Below are 7,500 nucleotides of genomic sequence, written 5' to 3' on the forward strand. Positions count from 1 at the left end.
TTATTATATATATATATATATATATATATATATATATATATATATATATACACACACATACACACACACAAAATTATTCATACTTACTTATAAAGACAAATAAATAGACATTTATATATACAATTATATACATATGTGTATGTGTGTATTTATGTATATAGAGTTACTATCAAATGTTCGACACTTGGAATGTTGAGTCCTGCTGCGTGAACCCTGCCTACTGACAGAATGATGAATACAGACATTACCGACTGTTTGAACTTGCCCCCCCCCCCAGCACCACCACCACATTAGCTCCTGATCCAGGGTCTGCAGTGGTAGGGAATTTCAATATTCGGTGTATATTTCGGGCATGCTGGTTTTCGTCAAACCAACTTCCTGGTAAGGTTGTGGTACTGTATGATTCTACCTTCCAAGTTTCGCGCATTTGATAATAAAACTATATATAATGTGCTGCGGTAGCGTTGCTGCCTCACAGTTAGACGTTGCCAGTTCGATTCTCAGTTAGAGCGTCTTCTGTGTGGCGACTTGCGTGAACAGGTGTTCCTTCGTTGAAGGTTGTGCATTAGGCACAGCAAGCCAGCATGTAAAACTCTACTGCCAATTATTAGCAGACCGGAGTTCCGCTGTGGCGACCCCTAACCGGGAAAAGCCGAAAGACACAATGTATGTATGTATAATACACACATGCAGACTTTACCACTGTTACTATGCTGGCATACTGCTGTAGAAATCAGGATTGATGTAATTTTTGTAATGGACAAATACAAGTTTCCTCATTAACTCAAAGACTGCAAATGAAGCTAATAATGCCTGCACTCTTTAGTGAAGAAAAGCAATTACCTTTTTAATTCCATAAACTAAAATAAATCTTCTAGATGCTGCAAGAACTAGAGTTCAACCTAGATATGGACAAATCGGTACAGTATTCAAAAGGGTATTACAGATGAGTCATATGATATTCAGCCCTAAGAAATGCAAAAACATAACAAAATACTTTAAGAAACCCAACACAACTTTATTAGCACTTTAGTCTAAAAAGCAAACAACCAATCACTCCAAGTATTAAAAAAAAAAAAACTAAAAAATGTTAAGCAACCAAATGTGAGACATATACATGAAAGTTTTAACAGAAAAAAAAGTAATAGAATCAATTTTCCAAAAGGGCTGAGATTTTGGCTTTTTGCTTCACCAGGAACTGAGTTTTTTGATCTACAGGGATGTGCTTTTATGAAAGTATTAGTCAAGGACAACAGGATACAGACAGAGAAAATGAAAAAGAAAAATGAAACTGACATTAAATCAGTTGTAACACATCTTTTGTTTGAGAAGTATAAAAACATCTGTGAGAACGTGTACAACTAAACAGACATTAAGTGCCAAGAAATTAATGTAAGAGAAAGGATAAAAAGTTAACACATAATGAATTGAATTACAAACACAAACATTTCGTCCAGTAAAACAGAAATCACAACAAAGACGGCAGTGTTTTACGTTACAACAATGACATTAACAATGATGGTAATGAGAAGAAAAAATCTTTAGAGAAACGAGTATTGAGGAGATCTTCCAGGTTGGAAGAACATGAAGGTGCAATGGACCAATGATGAAACACAACTGCAGCAAGGTTGGAGATGGCTGCCCGACTGAAATGTTCAAGGGTTCAACAGCAAGCAAAAGGGTCAAGGGCTAAGATGGAGTTATAAATAAAAAAAGATAAAATAACTTCGAGGTGTACAATTTTAGGAGCTATGATGTTACCAAATAGCACTGGCATATTTTTGAAAAAGGACTTCAGCCTGTTTTAGAGTGCAGAATGGCTTTAGTGAGTTCTACTATAGAATTAAAATTATTTGTGAGAAAATGAAACTTGGGCATGATATTTGGTGACAAAAATGTGAAGTGAATAGTCAATTAGTGAGATACAGCTGCTGTAAGTCTCCCCTCCATAACGTAATTTCAAGGATCTTAGACAATTACATTAACAAGGCCACGTGCATAGGTATTATAATTTTACATCTACTGAAAGGAACACAGTAAATGAACTTACTAGCAATATAACTATAAGACTCTGGAAAAAGTACAGTGGGGGATGGATTGTGATTATGGAGTGGGCTTACTAGTCAAGTAGTATTAATGGATAATGAGCAACATGTGCAACTGTCAATGAATGAAGTACACGTTACTTATTTGTTTTTAATTTCTCAAAGTCTTTTGGGTTTCTAATACCATGACAGGAATGGACCCCATTCCTAAGTCAAAGTACGATTAAAGTTCATGAAATTAGTATTGTTTCATTCTTTGATGCCAGCCAGTAGTGCTCTTCGCAGCACCTGTAATGTGCCCAGTAATGACTCCTTCTACAGTTCGTATGGAGTTACATGTATTGGTAACATATCTAAATATGATTGTAAATTCTTTTTTTATAAGACCCATTGCTCCTACTACTATTGGAACTGTCTGTGTATCTTTCTTCCACAATGCTCTCGTTCCTGCCTGCAGATCCTGATAATTTTATGACTTTGTGTCTCTCTGTACACAGACACTGTAGTCACTGGGTGTGGCAATTTCAATGATCAATGCTACTCTTGTCTTCTTTTCTTGGACCACTGTATCCAATTTTCTAGCATCTTTTTTTTGAACTGTTGGTAATGGATGATCCCATGTCATGCAGACTTCATTCTCCATGATGCTTTGTGGGTAATTTTTCCAGTGTTTTTCAGCCACTTCAGTACCATAATGTTTGCACAATCCCCAGTGCAACAGTCTCCCCACATTACTATGCCTTTCAGTATACAGTCCTTCTGCCATTATATGTAGCAACCAGCAACGAGGTGTGCAACTGTTTCCAATTTGGTTTTACAAAACCTACATTTGTCTGTTTCTCCCACATGTTCAATGGACTTTATAAACCAATGTGTAAGCAGCCCACTATCTTCGTCCGCCAGTATTAACCTTTCATCTCTTGGTTTGAATTTGCCTTTCTTTAACCATTCCTGCATTCGTTCCTGATCAACATGAGGTTCTTACAGAAGTTTTCTATACTTGCAACTATATTTATGCTTTTTCCACATTTATTGCCTTCTCATCTTATCCTTCACCTTATATTCTTTCTTTTGTTTTTTAGGCACATTCAATTGCTGTCTGATTTTTATCTACTTCTTGTTTGATTTCCATTTATGCTTGATGCCGGTATGCTCCTGCTAGATTAAACAGAGACGTCATCTTAGATTTATTCTCCTCATGTTTCAAAACTTCCACTACGTTTGGGTATTGTGAAGTCAGCAGATGTGTGGAGTCCCACGATTGCAGATCTATACATGTAAATCAATTTCAAGGAGGCCCATCCCTCCTTCAGAACGGAGAATATATAATCTTGGCATGCACTGACTTTTATAAATGAAATGGTGAGCATGAAGCATCATCCTTCTCCTATCTAACCTATCCAACACGTTTTGGGGCCAGTCAATCACTCCAAAGCAGAGGAAGAGCAAATTGGTTCATAGCTTGGATTTTGTTCCTAGATGTCAACGCTGTTTTCAGGATTAATTTAAGTCTTCTAAAGTATTCCTTAACAAGTTTTATTCGGATTTGTTCATGTTTTATTGTTGATCCTTCATGACTTCACAAGTATTTATACACTCCCTCTTGCTCAAGTTCTTATATCACATCCTTGTCCCAAACCGACGTTTTCCTGGTACTGCAGTTTTCCTGCTTTAAAGGTTGCTTTTGCACATTTATCAAGACAGAATGACATTCTTGTATCATCTGGAAAAATTTTGACAACATGCAGTTGTGCTTTCAGTTCCTCATATGATGAGCTATACAGTTTTAAATCATCGACAAAGAGAAGATGAGAAGTCTTTACACTTTCTTGTTTTCTAGGAGCCAAACTATAGCCATGGCTTAAGTTGTTAAGTAGACAGCTTAATTGGTTAAGGGGAAAACAGATTAGAAAACAGATTAGCAGCAGTGACAGAGAGTCACTCTGGAATATCTCCCTTTGAATTTTTATCCCTGGAATAATAATTTGTTCCTTATCGTGGCTTAATTGCAAAGTGGTCTGCAACTGTTTCATGGTCACTGTAATGTAGTCAATCAGTGTAGGGTGCATCTTACACATTTTTAAGCACTCTTATCCTTGAATGTGGGAGAGTACAAAATGCTTTTTTTGTAGTTAATCCATGCCATATTTAGATTCTTCCCTTTTTTTTTTTTTTTTTTTTTTACAGTTCTCCACTATAACTTTATTTAACAAGAAATGACTTTTGTTCCATATGACTTTCTTTTGTTGCCCTTTTGTTCTACTGCCATAATTGAGTTTTCTTCTAAATGACTATAAACTCTGTCAGCATAAATTCCCATACATAGCTTATATGTCGTCGGAAGACAAGTTATTGGTCTAGAAGTTTTAGGGCAGCTTGCAAGTAGGAGCACTGTTTTTCCTTTTGTTAGCCAGGTTGGTGTCTGCTTGGGGTGCACGTATAAATACGTCTTACTCATGGCTAAATCTTCATGTAAAGATGTTAATACTTTTAACCAAAAGTTAGGTACTGCATCTGGGCCTGGGGTTTTCTAGTTAGAGGCTTTTCTTAACTTTGTTTCAATCTCTCTGGCTGTTGCTTCATTCCATTTCATATCCTGTACCTTTAAATTTCTTATTCTTTCTTCTACTTTTTCAATCCATTTAGCATCTTTATGTTATGTTCCACAGGATCTTCATAGATACTTCTCCAAAATGTATCCATTTCTTCTTTTTTTTGGTGGCCTTTCAATTCCTTTTACCTTGTTTCCCATTTCTCTAAAAGACTTTTTTGGGTCATCAATAAATTGCTTATTTTGTACTGCTCCTTTATATTTATCTATGTATCTTCTAAGTTTTTCCACCTGTTCTGAGATTTTTAGTTTTTGCGATAGTGCATGATAGATCCTGGTCTGTTTTAATACTGCGCATTGCTTTTATCACGTCTATCTTTTTTATCTGTTCCCTCTTCTATATTCTTCTAAAAGTGACACTTCTTGTCTTAATTACTTTATAGCTTTCTCTATTCGATAGTTCCATGATGGTATTCGATTTCTCCTCTTCCTTTCCCTCACTACCCTGTGTTGTTATGGTAGAACTTTATCAGTTATTAATTTAGATACACAGTAAAATATCCTGGTTACTTCTGTTATACCGCATACACATTGTGCAAAGGCAGATGAATACTGGGGAAAGCTTGAATACAAACAAATTAGTTTGAAAAATCTACGATGATTAAACTAACTGCTAAAAAGAAGGAGAGCTAGGATACAGTGAGGAACCACTGGGCTGTATTCACAGCATTCATTACAGATGATCATTGTATTGGTAAAGACCTCACCTTTATAAACAAAACAGGTCTACACTTTAAGAATATCTGACAGACTTAAACAAGATAATATGATGTGTAAAGAGGGTGGGGTGGGTTGGACAAGAAATGTAGGGCATGTAAACAATGCCCTTATATTAATGAGAAGATGACTGACAATACTAAGATCTTAGCCCTTATACCCAGAAAAAGGAAAAACTACAATTGTGTGTCTACAGGTGTAATTTATCTAGCATGCTGTAAAACATGCCAGGCATTCCACACTGGGAAAACTATTAAGAACATAAAACTAGAATATACAAGCAATTGTATGGTACCAGGAATGCTGATATTAATAATGCCTTTTTAAACATATCAGCACATACTCAGAATTCATCCATCCACAACCCCTTTTTTCCCACTTTTGCACATGGAGTCGGGGTGTCATTTCAACAGCGACAATCATCTACAGCCAATGTTTACACTGGTGGGTGGCTAGCCCTTTTGCGGTAGTTCTTCCTCACCACATACTCCCATGCACATTCAAACCTACTGCTAATTTAGAGTGTCCAATCCACCTACTGCATGTCTTTGGAATGTGGGAGGAAACCCATGCAAACAAAGGGACGACACGTAGACTCTGAAAAGAAGGCACCCCAGCAGAGAATCAAACCGGAGAGCTTCCTGCTGTGAGGCAACAACACTACCTGCTGTGCCACTGGCCACCGTAATACATACACATATCCAAAATATCAAGTTTTACTGTTTTTAGTATTGAGAAAGTATTTGTTAATCTAGGGGGCGATTACTGGAAAACCACCTTGGAAAGAATGAAACTAAAATTGCACAATTTAATGGATGCCTACACAGTACCTGGATTAAATGAAAATGTCAACATTAGTAGTATTTTAAAATATAAAATAAATATAATATGAATTGCATCTATTTGTTACATTGTCTGCTTAGATGTTGTGATTTTAAGTGCTGTTACTTTAAGAACGTAGTCACGTGATTGAGGAAATTTTAAATATTGGAGGTTTTTTTTTTTTTTTTTTTTTTTTTTTTTAAGAGTATTGAGTTCTGATGTCTATGAATTAAGAGAATAATGCGCTAAACCTAACAGAGTTGCTGTATTTCTTTATTTTTAACAGTGCAGTGTTACTTTTATTTGCAACTCTGTTTTTACCTCTGCTGGGGTGCTGTTTTGTACTCTGAAGCAGTGTGTGCATCTCATTTTGGTGCTTAACACGTTTAGCTGAGGAAGTCTGTATTGCTTTAGACTAAAGAGCCACTGTTCACAACAGATACTTTAATACCAACAAATCATGTGATAAAAACAGCCAAACACTTGTCTATTCCACATTCATTTTTATACATTTTTTTACAAACATTTTTTTTGTATTTGACGTCAGCGCAAGCAACAAGATTTAGTTGCTGTACTAATAAACTATTCATTTAATGGTGGACTTGATAAACTTTATTGGCTGCATTTATCACACCTATTAGTACAAAAGTGTCTATTGTGAAGTCCGATTATTTTGTCTGATGAAATCTGCACTGTTTTAGATAAAAAAAAAAGTGCTAGTGAAATAGGGTCAGGTTTTTTACACTAACATATTTATAAGTTATTTTACTGCTTATGTTGTTCCTTTTTGCTTATCCAAATGTAAAAAGCAGGTTCTTACAAACTGGTTACTGTAACATCATAGCTATGTTGTGCAGATACGCAAGAGGAGTCCAAACTTCCCAAAATCATCTGAAGCATTTCAGAATGACACACTTGCAGAGATGGTTCCATTAGGGTTGTCTATATTCAACATAAGAACCATGGGTTGACCAACAGGCAGACTATGTGCAATCAGTCAATCCTTATCTAGTCACGTTCTGCATTTAAAGTAGATCTTGTTTAATTTATCTGTCATTATTAGATAAAGATTGACTTTCCAGTTTTTGTTCTCTAACCATAAACCATTAAGGGAAATCTTAATGCTTATATCCCTTTTCCCCAAATAAAGACTATTTAATAACAGGTCAGTACTCTGTTCAAAATTCAGGTGTCACCAGGAGCCCAAAACTGGATTTTCCATACAAATGTTTGTTTCTTTCCTATGAATAACTGTTGTTCTGAGACACGCTGTCACTGCCTGCAGCATCATGTTCCAGTAACTCA

At 35.9% G+C, this 7,500-nt stretch overlaps 1 protein-coding gene across 3 annotated transcripts in view; it reads right to left on the bottom strand.

The window, feature by feature from the left end:
• SUSD6 (sushi domain containing 6) overlaps positions 1–7,500 on the bottom strand; it is a 442,437-nt gene that overhangs the window by 324,732 nt on the left and 110,205 nt on the right. The gene's annotated exons all lie outside the window — the stretch shown is intronic.

The sequence above is a fragment of the Protopterus annectens genome, chromosome 6.part0 (assembly GCF_019279795.1).
Source record: "Protopterus annectens isolate FY-2018-M chromosome 6.part0, PAN1.0, whole genome shotgun sequence".
NCBI classification, from domain to species: Eukaryota; Metazoa; Chordata; order Ceratodontiformes; family Protopteridae; genus Protopterus; species Protopterus annectens.